The sequence below is a fragment of the Arachis hypogaea genome, chromosome 11 (genome assembly GCF_003086295.3).
Source record: "Arachis hypogaea cultivar Tifrunner chromosome 11, arahy.Tifrunner.gnm2.J5K5, whole genome shotgun sequence".
In the NCBI taxonomy this organism is placed as follows: domain Eukaryota; kingdom Viridiplantae; phylum Streptophyta; class Magnoliopsida; order Fabales; family Fabaceae; genus Arachis; species Arachis hypogaea.
The window spans coordinates 67,024,745-67,042,854 of record NC_092046.1 but is presented as its reverse complement, the minus strand read 5'-3'; the positions used below and the strand labels follow the sequence as shown (position 1 = coordinate 67,042,854).

General features: G+C 36.4%; 1 long non-coding RNA gene across 2 annotated transcripts; it reads right to left on the bottom strand.

Annotated features, from left to right (window-relative positions):
- Positions 1-1,227: 1,227 nt before the first annotated feature.
- Positions 1,228-4,969, bottom strand: LOC140176537 (uncharacterized). 2 transcript variants are annotated; one of them, XR_011868152.1, is made up of 4 exons: positions 4,287-4,969; positions 4,068-4,199; positions 3,840-3,989; positions 1,228-1,444 (listed from the first exon to the last, which is right to left on the bottom strand). It is a non-coding gene; the product is annotated as an uncharacterized lncRNA (long non-coding RNA). The 2 variants fall into 2 exon arrangements; XR_011868151.1 differs by lacking the exon at positions 1,228-1,444 and having other exon boundaries at positions 3,602-3,989.
- Positions 4,970-18,110: the final 13,141 nt, after the last annotated feature.

Here is an 18,110-nt window from a genome sequence, read left to right as displayed (position 1 = left end):
AGAGGTGAAAAGCTTAAGAAGGAACGAGTCCGTTCATAAGAAGAAAGCTATGAGTCCAACATTTTCAAAAGAACAATAATGGCGTGAATCATATAGCATGCTAAATCAAACTCAATTCAAAATAATTTAAGTAAAGCTTATCAAACGAAACTCAACCGAGACCAAAGTGGTAAATCCTTTCTTTTCAAAATTTTGAAAAATATCCAAATAAATAATCAAATGAAGATGTGCATTGGAACTATAGTAAAATTACTAGAATGCCAATTTACTTTTAAAGTAAGCGCAATTCCGTAAACCAGTAAAAGTACAGGCGAGGTATTAGAGATAAATAGTTGTTAAACTGCATAAGAAATCTCAAAGTTTCATATATAGATAAGTATATATCTAATCAATAGCAATTTTTTTATAAAACCTCAAAATTAGCTATAATCACTGTTAAGTAAGAGGAAAACTGAATCAACAAGTTCTCTAAGAATGAACTCGGAACCCGGAGTTAAAAGTCACAGCACATTAAGACAAATTCAAGGCTACATCAAGAAACACGTGAATCAAGAAGAACTCAAACAGAGGAAGATAGATGCAACAGGGATTTCAAACAAGCATATGCAATTAAGATCAAACAAGAATGCATATGAATAGAGGAATAAAGTTGAAAAATCAAACTACTTTTCAAAAGGACTAACAACCAAGAACTTCAAGTTAGGATACGAAAGAACAGGTCGACTCGAACAGAATTCATGACACACAACTGAATAGCCTCGAGAAATAGTTTCTAGCGTTCCCGAAACCCGCGATTTGCTTTACTCAAAACTCGTATATCATCTATGATAACCCATTAGTGCTCTCATATACATAATTCACTAATATTAAGCCGGCCAAACTTAATATCAGGAATTATGCAACGCAAGACTAATGGCGTTAATCAATAGATCGTCATGTGCATAAAGCTCTAATTCTCGTCATTCGACAAGGCCTAATACATGACAAACGCTCAGAGTATGCAATTGAAGCATAGTCAGTCCATTCCTCAGGCTCTACAGGAAGAACTGCTTTGATACCATAATGTAATACCCTAACTACCAAAGCTCACACTTCCGGCTGCGCGACTCTGATAGCTCGGACATTACGACGACTTTTATACTATTTAATACTAAAATATGAGCCTGTTTGAAACTTTAAACCGCAAAACCGCTCCCAAAAATACTTCCATCCGATAACATACATCCATAAATACCATACAACTTACAAAACTCATAAAGAGTACATCCATATATATATACAAATATATATATAAATAATATTACAAACATAAACCAATACAATCCCTATCCCTCTTACAGATTATATCAAGATAAAGGCGAGGGTACAATAAACCATAACTAAAACAAATCAGGGCATCACAACAACAATTAAATAAGCTCTTCGTAACTTCTGCGCCCATATCCTGAAAGGGGAAAAAATGTAGGGGGGTGAGAACATCATCCTCGAAAGGGTTCTCAGTAGAGGGTTTTTGGGAATTACTGTAATAGGATACATGAAGATAAACCGTACCAGTGATTAATAACCATTTTATGCCTCTTTTCAGAAACAACCGTTTACAATAAAAGAGAAATCTGAAATCCTTTTTCTGAAAGGAGAAACTGTTCATTTAAAACAATATTCAAAAGCATTTCAGAAGGTTTATCTATGCTGAACCAAATTAGCCTTTCACGCATTTCCAAACCATAACCACAATACCGAAACCAATCATCGGTCCATTTCAATTCAACCACGGCCCTAGGCCCAAACAATCCAACCAACAACCAATCACCACAATCCAACAGAGTCCCAGATGCAAACACAGGAAAGAAGTTCAAGCACAAACAAACAGTTATTACAAGTAGAACAGTTAGCAATTAATCACATAGGCAAACCAAGTATTATATGCACACCCAACCAACGTCACACAAATGCATATGATGCATGCCTGTCCCTAGTGGCTGATGATATCATCTGTCGGTTACCAAGCCAACCCGACGTGTCCGGTAGCTAACCCGGACACAGTCTCTCTATTGCGCTTTATTATCATTAGAGGGTATCTGCGCCCTGTCGCCATTAGAGGGTATCTGCGCCCTGTCGCCATTAGAGGGTATCTGCGCCCTGTCGCCATTAGAGGGTATCGGTGCCCTGTCACCCTTACAACCAGAGAGAAAACACAAGCATACTCGCATACAACATTCATCTCAGCCATCCGGCTTAAATTCACAATTCATTCAATTGCATACATGCATTTGTACTCAACCATGGATCACCATCCATCTCAGCCATCCGGCTCACGGTTCAATCCAGAACCAGCGAATTTATCAATAAATACAGCCCTTCGGCTTAAGTTCATAATTCATAATCAGCCATACGGCTCACAACTCATTCGGCAATCAGCCATAGTTCAATAGCATACACAGCCATTCCGGCTCACAACAAAATAGCACTTCCACCACTCAACATCATCAAATTCATATATCGGCATTTAAGCCATAAATCACTTTTCTCAATTCATTCACTTTGAAATCAAGTTTCAACTCTTTTCAGCCTTGGCTTTAAAGATCTCATTTCTCAAATCATCTCAGGCTCATAAGCCACTTTTACTCAAAGTAAGTTCCCTTTTTAAAACAAAGCCGCTCTCGGCATCCTCTTTCCAAGACTTCCAAAACCATGGCAAGTTAAGGATTCATTTTGGGAACATTCAAAATCACCCACCCAACAATGGGATTTTATAACAAAAGTTCCTCGGCAGAGTCACAAGTCTTTAGGGAAGGTTAACTTATATCAATTCCTTAAATTCATTGAAACTCTTAAAATCATAGATTCTCGGTTCAAGTAAATAAAATTGAATTTATTATGAAACCGAACCATACAAAATCACAAGTTCCAACCCGGTCCAAAAATCAACTCATTTGAAACGGAACCGGTTCATTTGAATCAAACCGCTTTCAGAGTTCTTTTTGGAACCCATTTTTTCAACTCTTCCGAAATGCCTCAAACTTGATTACTCAATCAAAAGTATAGATTCCTTTAAAAATCACTAAAAACTCCTTTTTATATTGAAATCAATATTAGAGCATCATTATTTCCTTCAGTGATTCAAACGGTAAAAATAGTTCAGTTCTAAATAAGCCGAACTCAACGTATAAGGTTCATCAAATAAATTAAGCTGGAAAGCATAAATATCCTCTTAATAAATCAAATAATACAATTTCTCAAATTCAAACCTTTTAAATAACCTTTCAAACAAGACTAAGATTTTATAGAAATTTCGGCAGCACCTCCCCTAAAACTTGGACTTTTGCCACCCGGTTCGGGTCCCAACTAAACCGTTCCTCGTTCCTTTTCAACAACACAAAATCAGAAATCAATTCAAATCAAGCTAAATCCAACAATCGCCTCAGTGGCGTATCTCAAGGATACTATTTTAAAATCAACTCAATATCAATCGATTTAACTCATTTCCAAAGCTTTAAAGAATCGATTAAGCAATAAATCATTTGTCCGAAACCAAGTCAATTAAAGTAAACCAGGCTGAAATCAAAAGTGTTCTATCTTTCACATCACCCAAATAATTGACTCAATTCAAACCAATCCTCAACGGATTAAACTCATTTCAAATCTTTAAAGAATCAACTTCCAAAGATTACATTTCACAAAGCCGCACAACAATTCAGCCAAACAAACATTCATAATCATTCGATACAATCAAATTATACATAAGGCCGATACAATCACCAAATACACATTTTCTCACAACAGTATCCATATGTAATAATTCCAATACATAAAGCATAGTTTTTGGAAAGCGCCCCTACCTCAACACGTCGAAACTCGAAAGCCCTAAAACGCATCACAACTCACTTTCGCTCGGTCCGCAACTGCGGCAGCCGCAAGCTCAGCTCCAAACCGCTTTCTCAGCAACCACAACGACTCTACCCGCAACGTGTGGCCCCGATAACTAAATCCTAAACATTAACAATGCGAAAACCTTAATAACACATAACTGAAAACCACCGCGAGGGTCCTGAGACAGAGGTACTTACTGTAACGTCAAAACGAAACAACCGAAACTCCGGATTAACCCGGCAGCAATTGTGGCATCAGTTCTCTCGGAGCAAGAATAACAACGACCTCAGCCTCAATTATGCCTTTTTCGAATGATAAACCAGCAACGACTAAAACAGTAATCCACAGTCCTATAATTAGGCCAGGAAGAAAACAGAGGAACAAAACTGAAACTAGAGCAGGGTTTAAAGTGTTACTGTTCCAAGAATGGAGTTTGGGAACGCAGGAGAGCTGCTGTCGGGTGATATCAATGGTGCTCCCCTTCAGGCTCGGTGGTGATAGAACTGCGACAGCAAGCTCCCGTCGACGACAGCAGTGACGGCGGTGCACGGCACTGGCGGCGACGACTCTAGCACGGTAACGAGGATGAAGCTTCTTCTCGGTCAGTGGCTCGCAGCTCACGGTGACGCGCGACACTCCTTCTGTGGTGGTGACTGCTCCAGTCTCATCTGCGATGGCGCTGAAGATCAATGCGGCGACGCGAGCTCAAGCCCCACAGACAGGACGGTGGTGATGGCAGCTCTACCCTCTCACCTCCATCACGTCTCACTCTCGACACCTCTCTCTCACCCCTGTTTGATCGGCACCAAGGCGGACTACACGGAACGGCGACGATGCGCGGCAGGGCACGCAGCGGGTTGAGCACGGCGATGAGGTTCCCTTCGCTCCCTTCCGTTCAACACTCTGAGATCAGGGGCTCTTCTTTCTTCTCCGTGGATTCCTCACCCCACTCCCCCTTCGATTTCATCTTTCTTTCACAGTCTTGTGTGTGTGTTGCGTTCTGTTGGAAAAAAAAAGAGGGAAAAGTGCATTGCTTGCTGCTGGGTGAGGGAAGCTGTGCGCGTTGATTTGGGAAGGAGAGGCTACAGATGCTGGGTTGTGGGGGAAACGGGTCGGATTAGGGTTTTCACGGTTAGGGTTTTATTTTTGAAAATTAGGGTTAGGGACATTATGGTAATTTCACTTAAAATTGGGAATAATATAATAGTTGAAACCCAAATCAAATCCAACACTAATTATATATAGAAAATACTATTTGCTCATCAATTTCACAAATTATTTTCAATAAAATGCCCAAATCTAAAAAATTAGAAATAACATACTTAATTTCTTCATTTTCCAAAATAGCAGTATTAATATTTAAAATATTAATTACTTAGTCCAAATCATATAAAATTCTTATTGTTTCATAACTATCAATTTTATAATTTAAATATAGAAAATAATCCAATAATCATAAAATTGGATAATAATCATAACTTATCTCAAGTTCAATAAATCAAAACTTGCCTTAATTATCTTTAATAAAATGATTTCCGAAATTAAGGCTATAATTAACTATATGGTTTGAGACTTGATCATAATAAGACTTTTCAAAGTTCTGGGTCTTACACACACAACCACCAAGACTTGGATTCAAGGAAGTGAAGGCAATTAACAAAAGCACCAAGAAGAGGATTGTGACCAAGCTGCCAAGGACAACATTCAAGAGGAGGTCAACCACAAGCAATCCAACCCCTGGACTAATAGCAAGCAAGCTCAATCAAGCCATGTACAAAAGAAAGCTTGCTGAGAGGAAACCAAGATAAGGGGTAATAGCTGAATCTTCTCCTCTCTTGAAGTCATTCCTCTTAACAAACTGGAAGAAGAGGAAGAAAGTGAACAACATGTCAACCGTAGGTATAATTTCTCTTCTCTGCTTTGTTTTCGTTCTTTGTTTTGTTTAAATTCAATAAATTGGCATATGGTTACATTCTAAGTTTAGTGTTGCCTTGCAACAAATTACTTTCAATCTTTTTGGATGATTGCATCAAATCAAAAATTAAAGTGTCACACTAAGATTCTAAGTTTGGTGTGCCACTTAATTTTCTATGCAAGTCATCCAGCAGCACCACTTGTCTGCATAACCACAATGCCTTTGTAGTGTTAATTTTCTTTTGGTTTGACACTTTGTTATTCTGTTTACTTTAGTTATTTCTTTGTTTTTAATGCTTTCACTTATTTTGCTTCTTAACTGTTTTTGTATACATCATCAAGAAATCCTTATTCATGACAGATTCTTCACTTGGTGACTGTATTTAACAAATGACAGTTTCATTTGCTTAATTTTAGTTCAAAAAAAATTGACATGTGGTTGCATTCTAAGTTTGGTGTTGCTATGCAACAAAATTTGGTTCTAATCCTTACAAGATACTTGCATCAATTCCAAGTGAAAGTGTCACACTAAGTTTGGTGTGCCACTTATTCTTTATGCAAAGTATTATGCTCACCTTCTTATATATGCAGTCACAATGTCTCTGTCTCTTGTGACTTGATTATTATCTTTAATTTTGCTTGCTTGAAACACATGTACTACTAACATTTCTTGTGTAAGACATTCATGATCCATCTTAGCCCCATAGCCACGGTTCTAATAGTTGCTTGAGGATGAGCAAGCATTCTGAGTTTGGTATGGGAAGGAGGAGAATGGGAGGAAAATGACAACAATAGAGAAGATGAACTACAAGGTTGTAAAGTTCCTTTTCCTCTCATTTGTTTCAAGCACTATAAACTGCATGATTGTCTTTACCTTCTCTGTATGCATGTGTGTATGAAAAGGCATAGTTTGATTTCTAAATTGCAACATGGTGCTGTGCCATTATGATTACCAACTTGAGTTTTGTGAATTCAAAAGCAGTAAAGCATCATGATCATAAACAAACAAGGAATTAAAGAAGAGTTTAGCATGTGCATACAAGTATTGGAAAGCTAGTATGATTAATTATTGCTTAATTGCATTGGATTTTATTTAATTGAAGTTTTCATCTAGGACATTTTGTGAAATCTTTTGAAAATCATGAAAACCTTGAAAGAAAAAGCAAAAAAAGGGCAAGAAAAGAAAAAGGAAAAGAATGAGAAAGCTGAAGGCTCTGAGTACCAATGGCAATTTATTTGTTAAGTACTTGTGGTGTTTATGTATCAAGCCAAATGCTTGAAAACAAAATATTTAGAAGTCAAGGTTAGGCTCAAAGTGCAAAAGCACTCCCTCAAAGCTCAAGGCTCTGAGCATCAATGATTAGAGAGTCGAGAAAAGAAAAGAAAAAATGAGATTAATGAAGTCCTCTAATCAAATGCTTGTGGTGCTTATGTATCAAGTGGTAATACTTGAAAACAAAGCATTTAGAAGTCGTAGCTTTGTTATCAACTCATGGGGCAAAGCACCCAAAAGGAGAAGCTAAATAAAAAAATCAAAAGCTTGTTTCAAGGAAGAAATATAAAAGAAAGATTTCATAAATTGAGCTAGAGAGAAGCATCAATCATTTACATCTCTTTTGTAATTGTAGCATGCATAGAAAACTAGCTTGCCATGAACATTGAGTTGCTATTATTCTTACCTTGGATTGTCAATCTCTATTGCATGATTCTTTTCTTGCTTGGGGACAAGCAAGGTTTAAGTTTGGTGTTGTGATGACATGTCACCATGTCATGTTTTTCTATGATTTTTCCTTTGTTTTCAATAGGTTTTATGCACTTTCTTGAGCCATAAGCAAGCCAATTGGGTAGATTTCCATGTTTCCTTTGATTCAATCAACCATGGATGAATTAATGCAATTTCATGAGATTTTATGCTATAATTGTCATATATTATGAAAGAATAACAAACTCATGATTTTGAGCATAGCTTTGATGTGTTTGGTTGATTGATGATAGGTGAAAAGAGTTTTGAAGAAGGTTGAAGGAAGAAGGAATGGCTAGGAGCAAGAGAGAACAAAAAGTTTGAGCCAAAGTTTGCCTCAAACTTTAGCTCAAACTTTTGGAAGAGTTGAAAACACCCTAGAGAAAAAAAGCTTGAGCCAAAGTTTGCCTCAAACTTTAGCTCAAACTTTTGGAAGAATTGAAAACACCCTGGAGGAGAAAAGCTTGCGCCAACGTTTGCCTCAAGCTTTTTGGCAAACGTTGGTGCCACACTTGCACACCCTGGAGGAAAAAGCTTGCGCCAACGTTTGCCTCAAGCTTTTTGGCAAACGTTGGCGCCACACGCCACAACAGCCTGAAGGGGTATACTTCCAACATGAATAACTTGAGCTACAGAGCTCCAAATGAGGTGATTTAAAAAGCAATGGAAAGTAGGAATCGAGAGCTTTCCAAGAATATATGGCACTGCATGGTGGACACTAAAATTGAGGGAGAAAACTGCCCCGAAATGTGCATAAACGAACATGGTGGCAACTTACAGTGAGGCCAACTGACCTCTGCACCTTCGACAGAGTATAACTCGAGCTGTGGAACTCCAAATGATGCGCTTCCAACGGAATTGGAAAGTAGACATTCAGGGCTTTCCAACAATGTATAATAGTATGGGGTGAACAATGTGTTTGAGTCTCCAAAATCTGGCGTTTTCGACCACGTTTGAGGCAAACGTCGCCTCAAACGCTGCACACCAAAGCCAGCGACCTTGTCCTCTTCAAAGGAGCATAACTTGAGTTGTAGATGTCCAATTGAGGTGATTCCAAGTGGGTTAGAAAGCTGACATTCAGAGCTTTCCAACCATATATAATAGTCTATAGTTGGCATAAAATTGGAAACGTTGACAAGAGGACAAAGTAGTGCCACAAGACATGCAAGGGAGGATCCACGTTTGAGCTAAAGTTTGACCTCAAACTTTAAGCCAAACGTGGATGACAACAAAAAGAGCAAGCTGCTACAAAAAGCTTGAGTCAAAGTTTGCCTCAAACTTTGACTCAAACTTTTTTGGGTTCATGGTCCGGTTCAAAGCTTAAATATTTTCCAAGGTCAAGAGCAATCAACAGAGGCTATTTTCAACCCAATTCCATCAAGGCCAAAAGCCCAATTGACATCACTCAAAGGCACAAGAAACAATTTGATTAGGAATTTCATTTTCTTTGTAATTTGCTTTTCAATTTCATTTTCATTTGTCATGTTTGTAAAAGCCTATAAAAAGGCATCATTTTCATTTTAGAAGGAAGGCCCGAATAGAGAAAATAGGGGTTGGCTCCATCAGAGAGCACTAGGGAGCATTAGGATTTGAGAGTTCCCTTTCTTAGTTTTCATTTTTGTTTTGAATCTTGGGTTGAGAATTGAAGAAATTCTGTTTCAATCTCACCTTGAGAATTCTCTTTGTTCTTCTTCTACAAAATTTCAGTGAATTAAGGATTTGAATCAACACTCTGTTTACTGCTTTTATCTTCATTTCTTTTGCAAATTGTTCTTTATTGGATCAAGGAAGGACTTGAGATCTAGACTTGTTTTCTAGTCTCATTGATCCCCTGAGATCTTCAATTTCTCATTGAGATTTTGAAATTGAGCCAAGCTGCTCTCTGTTTTGATTTTAAAGTGATTTTCCAAATCTGTTGAACCTGCTGCATCTTTTACTTCTCTGTTTGATTGTTATTTACACTTCCGTGTTTGATTTCATGAATCCCAGTACCCAATTTCCTTTATTCTTCTTGCAATTTAACTTTTCAGTTACTTGATCTACTGCTTTCTTTTAATTTCCAGCATCCACTCCCCTTTAATTTCATGTAATTTATATTTCTTGCAATTTAAGTTTCAGCTATTTTACTTTCTTGCTCTTTAAGTTACTTGTAATTTTACTTTCTGCACTTTATAATTCCTGCAAATTTACATTCTGTTGGCTTCAATTGTCACTCAAATCACTCAATGTTAGCTTGACTAAACTAATCACCTACTAAAATTGCTTGATCCATCAATCCCTGTGGGATCGACCTCACTCACGTGAGTTATTATTACTTGATGCGACCCGGTACACTTGCCGGTGAGATTTGGGTGTTTTGGAAATTCGTTTTTCCACAAATTTTCCCATCACTGGTGCTAGTAGTGGTGAGGGTATTTTTGTCCAAAAAAATTAAAAGGACGATTTTAATACGAAAAAAACGTTAAGGATGATTCTAAATCGACAATTACGTTGGAGATGATTTCGATTCTGACCCTCAACGTTAGGGACCAAAACAATACTTATCTCTTTATTGACAGTATTTTTAAGACACATTTACAAAACTCTTGCAATGTTTATGATTAATGTATTCTGAAGTTTTTAATTTTATCATTTTCATTTAATCTTATAAGTCCAACAAACAATAAAGTGGCTCTCTTCTCTTCTTTTGTCTATGACTGGCTGTTACAATACTTCCCTACGGTTTGGAGTTTTGAAATTTCGTGAAATTTAAATAAAAAAATAAAAAATCTAAATCTATTTTAACTTTTATTTTAATTATTTTTTTATCTAAAAAATCAAGTACCTACTTTTGTCTCTTCCTCTCCTCTTGTCACATCATTGAACATCACTCTCTCACTGCTGTCTCGAAATGCCGCACCTCTGCCACCATACAGTCCCACCACTTGCCACAACACTAACACACTGACACCCTGCCACAATGCCATCCTGAGACAGAGACTCTGATTTCTTCCATCCGACATTAACCCAAAATTTTAGATATCAACCCCGAACTCATGCGGAGCAGTTTGAAACCAAGAAGGAGTAGAGGTGATGGCGTAGTAAAATGGCACCACTGAGGAGAAGGAAAAGCAATGAGTTCAGGTTAAACTAGGGAGGAGCAGAAGTGTTGCTGAACCAAGAAAGCCACAGTAATAGAAGTGGGTTTATTGTGGAGGTTGCACCTAGGTGTGTGTGTATGGTTACACCTGGCCCTGACCTAAAAAATATAGAAACTCCAAAATTAATCTTAAAGAAAATATTTTATTTTTTTATATTAAATTCAAATTTAGTTTTTTAATACATTTAAACAACATTAAGTCATTAATACTAAAAAGATATTTTTGGATTTTTATTAATATTTAAATAAATATTTTAAAATTTTAAAAAATTAATCTTAAAAAGAAATAATTTTATTTTTTTAAATTCAAATATAAATTTTTAGTCTTTAAAATAATTAAACAACTATAATCGTAAAATGATATATTTTTATCCTTCTATAATTAAACTAAAATGAGTTGTACTCTTTTTAAATTAAATTAAGTTTTAATTTAAATTAAATAAATTTAATCTTAAAAAGTATTATAATAATCTAATATGAATAATATTAATCCAAACACATAATAAACTTAAATTGGTCTAAACTGAAATAATAATTTTAGCCCAAACAAATTTTAAATAAAAAATATAAAATAAATATAAACGTTAGCTTTTTTAACTCTTTAAAAAGAGTTTTAATACTCTAAAATTTCAAAAAGCATTGAATCAATTCCTGGGTATCATGATGAATTCTGTTATGATATATTCGGAGTGTCAAAATTTTTTGAAACGCGAGAATTCCTGCAGGGACTGCCTCAAATAAGAATCCAAAGACAGAAAATTTTTTCGTAGAAATGAGGATAGGGACTAAAATTTTTTCGAGACAAGCAGGGGACCCGAGCGGCGATTCCCGCCCTATCCCCGATAATGTCTCGAAATTCTTGAATTTAATTAAATACCCTTAATTTATTTCTAATATAGGGACTTTTTAGTAATTTCACATATTAAAAACCCTAACCCTACTTTATTGAATGTCTTCCCTTCTCTCCTACTACACTTTTTTACTGCGTCGTCCCCCAGCCCCAACTCTCCAGTCCCAAAAGTTCAAAACTCCCATAGCTGTGTCTACAGTCACAGCCATAGCACCATACCCCCTCGCTAGTCGCCACCGGCCACTCCTCCTGGTCAGTGCTTATCGTTACCGCGCTGTCACCCTCACAGCTTCTCCGTGTTGTTCTCTCTCTTCAGGTGCGGCGTCCTTCTCCTCTCCACTCCTGCATCTGTGTGATTGCATCCATTCTCGTGACTGTCGCCGTGTCCATTCTCCCCTTTCTGCCGTTGCATCCCACTGCTCCGCCATCTCTTTGTTGCCCGTCGTCTATTGGAGAGCATCACTGCTGATGTGGCAGCAGCCACCGGTTGCCCCTCTTCCAGTTCTCTTCCTCCTTTCCATCCACTTGACTTCAAATTTCTCTCCTTCTATGTATCTGAAGCAATTAGACATATAGGGTTTATAATTATGAAATAGTTATGATTTGATACTCCTCCTCTGTATAATCTTTGTTATATGTTTTTTGAATTCTGAATATTGAATAATACGCTCTATTATGTGTTCTTTTGTTGATTTATTGTAGTTTATAATTTATCCTTTTCTGTATTTTTTGCCCTTTTTACTGATTTATTACAGTTTAAAATCTTAATTTGTATAATCTCTATTATGTGTTCTTTGTATAATCTTTTCTATTATGTGTTTGTTTTTGCTGATTTATTATAGTTTATAATTTATCCCTCTCTATTTTTGCCGTTTTGCTGATTTATTATGTATTCTTTTGTATTGGATTTAATTTTTTTGTTTTTTGAATTTTCTCTTTGTATCTGAAGTTGAAAATCTAACTTAGTGTTTCTGTATTGAATCTTAATTTAGTGTTTCTGTATTAAATTTTACTGTACAAGATGGATAATTTTAGCTCGACTCCTATTGAAAATAATAATGAGACAGAACCAACTCAAGATGATGAGGGTCAAGCAATTGAAGCACATATCTAAGAAACACAAGAGGAAGGACAGGAAGAAACACAAGAGGGAGGACAAGAAGTTAGCCAAAGCATACAAAGCAGTCCTAACAAGAAAGATTAACTTCCGAGGCTTGGAAACATTTTAGGAGGGAGAAAATAGATGGAAAGTAGAAGAAAATATGTAAATATTGCGAAAGAATGTTTGGAGGTGACACAAAGCAAGGAACTAAGCACTTGCATGATCACATTAGAATTTGTCCGATTCGTACAATTAGGGGACCAAAGTAATCAATATTGAAAACAGTGCAACAATCATTAGGTTCGACAGGAACAAAAAAGTCAACAGATTCACTTTTGGTTGGAAACTTCACATTTAGTCAAGAGGCAACACAACGAGCACTTATAGAATAGGTTATTAGGAATGAGCACCCTATGTCATTTGTAGAGCAAAAGGGTTTTCATGAGTTTATAGCTGAGACTCAATCTTTGTTCAAATTTTATACAAGAAATACACTGTAAAGTGATGTTAAGAAGATGTATGAAGCTGAAAAGAAAAAGCTTCTAAAATTGTTGAAAAAAAATTCAAACTGTATTGCTATAACTACTGACATGTGAAGTGCTGATTGTCAAAACAAAGGTTATATGTCAATTACAACTAACTTTATTGATGATGATTGGAACTTGTAATGTCGACTTGTGAGGTATTATTCTAATTCATTTGTGCTTTTAGTATCTTTTATATATTTGAATTTTTTATGTCATGACTATTTATTATATTTACATTACTTTAGGTTTGCATCCATACGTGCCTGCACCCCATACTACTGAGGTTCTTAGTGATATTTTGGTGATTTTCTTGTATGATTGGAACATAGATAGAAAATTGTCAACTTTAACAGTTGATAATTATAATACAAATGATGTCATAATTCATCTTGTGCTTGAAAAGATTTCACCATATAACTTTATTAAGAGAGGAGAGTTTTTTCACATGTGTTGTTATGCTCATGTTGTTAATTTGATTGTGAAAGATGGCATGAATGCAATATATTTTTTCATTGAAAAAACAGAAAGAGTGTTTCTTTTTGGGTTGCAACACAGAAAAGGAAAAAAATTTGAAGAGACTTGTAGGCAATTTAATATTAATTATAGGAGAAAGCTCGTATTTGATTGTAGAACTAGATGAAATTTAACTTATCTAATGCTTGCTTCTGCATTGCCATATAGAGAAGTTTTTGAGTGTTTAAGATACCATGAATCTCTGTATAAATATGTACCATCTGATGATGAGTAAAAAATGGCAAATGAACATGTTGATAAATTAGAAGTCTTTTATAGTGTGACTGAATTGTTTTCTGGTACTTTATATCCAACCAAAAATTTATACTTTTCCAAAGTGTGTGAAATGAGATTGATATATTTTTTTTTAAAGAAAAGGGAGCTCAACACATTTAGTGGAGCATACAAGAACAAAAAATATAGTTCTGCAACTCCTATGTTATCTTCGGCATAGCCATCAACAACATGGGTTACCTTTTGCACCACTCTCTAAAACAACAAAACATCTTAGCAACACAATCTACCACTGCCGCTGCTTTATTTTGAAAAATCACCTCATTCCTACATAACTAGATGTTCCATATAACTGAGAAGAAACCCACTAGCCATATTTTCCGCACATCTTTTCTCAAATTCATCGTCCTCCAGCTCTCAAAATGTTCTTTTCTGGAACCTGGGAAGCTCCAAGCAAGACCCACATGACCTATCCATGCGCACCACACTTGCCAAGAAAATTCACACGTAACAAACAAATGTTGTACAGTTTCAATTTCCTTACTACACATAATCAGATGTTATCACTTTGTTTAATGATGCCTAATCTACTCAAGCGATCCTTTGTATTCACTCGGCCTACAAGTACAAACAAAGTAAACAACTCTATCCGCGGTGGAACAATTCCTTTCCATATTCCATTTGTGAACTTATAGTTGAGGACATCATCTGTCAATGTTTGTACCTGCAAAGCCTGCACAAAAGAGTTAGTAGTATAGATGCCTTCCTTATCAAATTTCCACACCACTCTATCTTGTGTGTCTGCTATCAGTCTCACAGCTTGCAAGGTCTCAAGCATTTGGTTCAAACTGTCGGTCTCCCATTGTCGGAGTTCCCTCCTCCAATGGAAGTTCCAAACTCACTTTATCCCATCCCAAAATCTACACTCCCCAATCACGGATCCCTTATTATCTAAAATCAAGTAGAGTCTTGGAAAGGAGTCTTTCAGCTTTCCTGACTGTAGCCATGTATCTTTCCAAAATCTGGTTAGTCAGCCATCGCCTACTTCCATAGCCAACCCATTAATCATCTTCTGTCTTACATGTTGCTCCTTGATTTGCAAGTTACAAATAACCCTCTACGGACTCCCTTTCGCTGGTATACATTGAGTAGACAATAACTGCCCAGGATTTAGATTATTGCATGAGCACACAACCTTTTTTCATAGAGGACACTCTTCTTTAGAGAATCTCCACCACCATTTAAACAACAATACGGTATTACGAATCATCACATCTCCCACACCTAGTCCCCCTAATTTCTTCGATGCCTGTATCATCTCCCATTTTACAAGAGCCAATCCAGGTTGTCCGTCGTCCTTTCCCCAAAAGAATCTTCTTTGCAATGAGATTTTTTTTGCCACCGTAACTGGCATTTTATACAAGCTCAAATAGTACGTAGGCAGACTATTGATCACGAATTTGATGAGAACCAGCTTTCTCGCTTTGCTTAGCACCTTTGCTTTCCACAAACTCAGTTTCTCCTCCACCTTATCTATCAATGGCTTCCACGTTTTTACCAGCCTGGGGTTTGCACCTAGATTAATTTCCAGATACTTTACTGGTAGATTCGCCGCCTGACATCCTAACAACCTGCACATTTGACTGGCCCACTCCTGACTGCAATTTACCGGTATCAAACTAGACTTGTCAAAGTTGATGCTCAATCCCGACATGACCTCAAAACACCTCAGGAGTCTCTTGTAGTTTCTAACTGTCTCTTCCTCTAGTGGGCAGAACAAAATAGTGTCATCATCAAACTGGAGGTGAGATAGCTCTACATTGTCCCTGCCTACTAATAGAGGAGCTATCCTCCTGTTTCTTACCGCCTCACCTATCATCCTGTTCAGCACATCTACAACGAGGATGAATAGAAAAGGTGATAACAGGTCACCTTGTCGAAGCCCTCTTTCCATCTTGAACGGCTTGGAAGGAGCCCCATTAACCATTACAGATATAGAAGCTGATCTAATGCACTCTATAATCCATGCCCTCCATCTTCTACCGAACCCCATCTTTTCTAATTCAATGTCAACAAATTCCATTTGACTCTATCATAGGCTTTCTGGAAGTCCAATTTGATGATAGCTGATGCCTTCTTCTTCATTTTTAGCCAGTGTACAGTTTCACAGGCGATTAATGCTCCATCATGTATTCGCTTGCCTTTGACAAATGCACTCTGTGATTCTCCCACTAATCCTGGCATTACGCTCCTCATTCTTCTTGTCAACACTTTTGATATGACCTTGTAAATACAACTAACCATACTAATCGGTCTAAGGTCCTTTATCTCCTTTGCACCCACAAACTTCGGAGCCAACGCTACCCAAGTAATATTGGAGTTTCCTGGTAGTCTCTCTGTCTCGAAGAAGCTCATCACAGCTTTAGTGAATTTCACTCCAATCTTCTTCCAACATCTTTTTATAAAGTTCATGTTATATCCATCGCTGCCCGGAGCCTTAGATGATTCACAGTCCCATACTGCCTTCTTTACTTCCTCCACTGTCGGTAACACCTCTAGTGCTTGAGCTTCCTCCATCTCCAAGCGATTAACTAACCCATCTCGAAAACTGGTATTTGGTGACTCGTCCTGGTGGTATAAGTTCCTGTAGAAATCTCTAATTGTAACCTTAATCCGTGCATGATTTATTACCAACCTTCTATTAATCACTAAAGACTCAATCTGGTTATTCCTTCTCCTTGCTAAATGAGATTGATATTGAATGAATGGATGCTTAGTTCCAATGACATGATTCATAAAATGACAACAAATATAATTAGTAAGTTTGAAAAGTATTGGGATCAAATTAATGAAGTCATGGCTGTGGGAGCTATCTTAGACCCTAGATATAAGATAAAGTTGTTGAAGGTTTTTTTTCTAGAATATATGGATCTCAAAGTGAGTTTCAATTGAGCAAGGTCAAGAAAATGATGGAAGAATTAGTATGTGAATATCAACTTAAGACTAGGGTTAAAAGAAGAGCTCCAAATGATGATAGTTTAACTTTTACTTTGAATGTTGGAGAAGATCACTTGAAAGAGAAAATTTAGTTCTATCTACTTACAATTTGTGGAAGATACATCTGAAGACTGTTGCAAAAACTGAGTTGAATTTCTATTTGGAAGAGAGTGTTATGGCAGATAAAACAAGTTTGAAAAAATTTGACATTTTGGACTATTGAAAAAATATTGGAGTGAAATATCCAACCTTACAAAAGATTGCAAGAGATTTTTTAGCCATTCTCATTTCTACTGTTGCCTCAAAGTCTGCTTTTAGTACCGGTGGTCGAGTTTTACATCCACATTACAATAAATTGCATTATGAACTTGTTGAGGCATTAATTTGCGCTCAGCATTAGATACACTTTTCAGGTAAAAGTATTAATAACTCAAGTTTTTATCTGGTATTAAAGTTCAATCTCATGTCAAATTTAACTCGCGTGACTTGTTGATTGATATAATATAGATAAATCAGGGTCGAAAATTTCAATTCCTTGGGACTATGAGATGAATATGGGGGATTTAGGAGTTTAGGTAATTATTTTTCTATTATGTCAAATTTTTATTTAATATATGGTATTCTTGTTTATGATGTATGTTAATATATTCATGTTTATATTGTTTTAACAGAGAACATGGAGTTGTTTGTTAGAAGTTATATGCTGACAATGGAAGAATATTTGATGTTGAAGACTTTATTTTATGGCCTTTTTTTTAGAATGGAAGTTGTATTTTAAGATTTTATTTTATGGACTATGATTTGCTATGTTGTATTTTTAGACTTATAATCTTAGATATGATATGTTTTTGTGTTTGTAACAATGTTTGTAATTTTTTTAATTTTTTACTATAATTTTCATATAAATGTTCAACATAGAGAGACGGGAAATGAACACCCACAAAAAACACAGAAACGAAAAAAATAGGAATAAGGACAATTATCTCCATAGCGGGGATCGAGGTGGGGATAGAGATCAATTCTGAGGACAGAGACAGAAAACAGGGAGGCATCTCCCATCCCGTCCCATCCTATTGATATCCCTAATGCATGATAAAGAGTCTATGGAAAAGTCAAGAAAGAAGTTTCCAATTGGGAGCATCAAACAAGTGAAAAGAAGTGTACTCTGTCAAAGATGGACATTGAAGACCAAATAATGATAAGGATTATTGTGGATTGTGCAA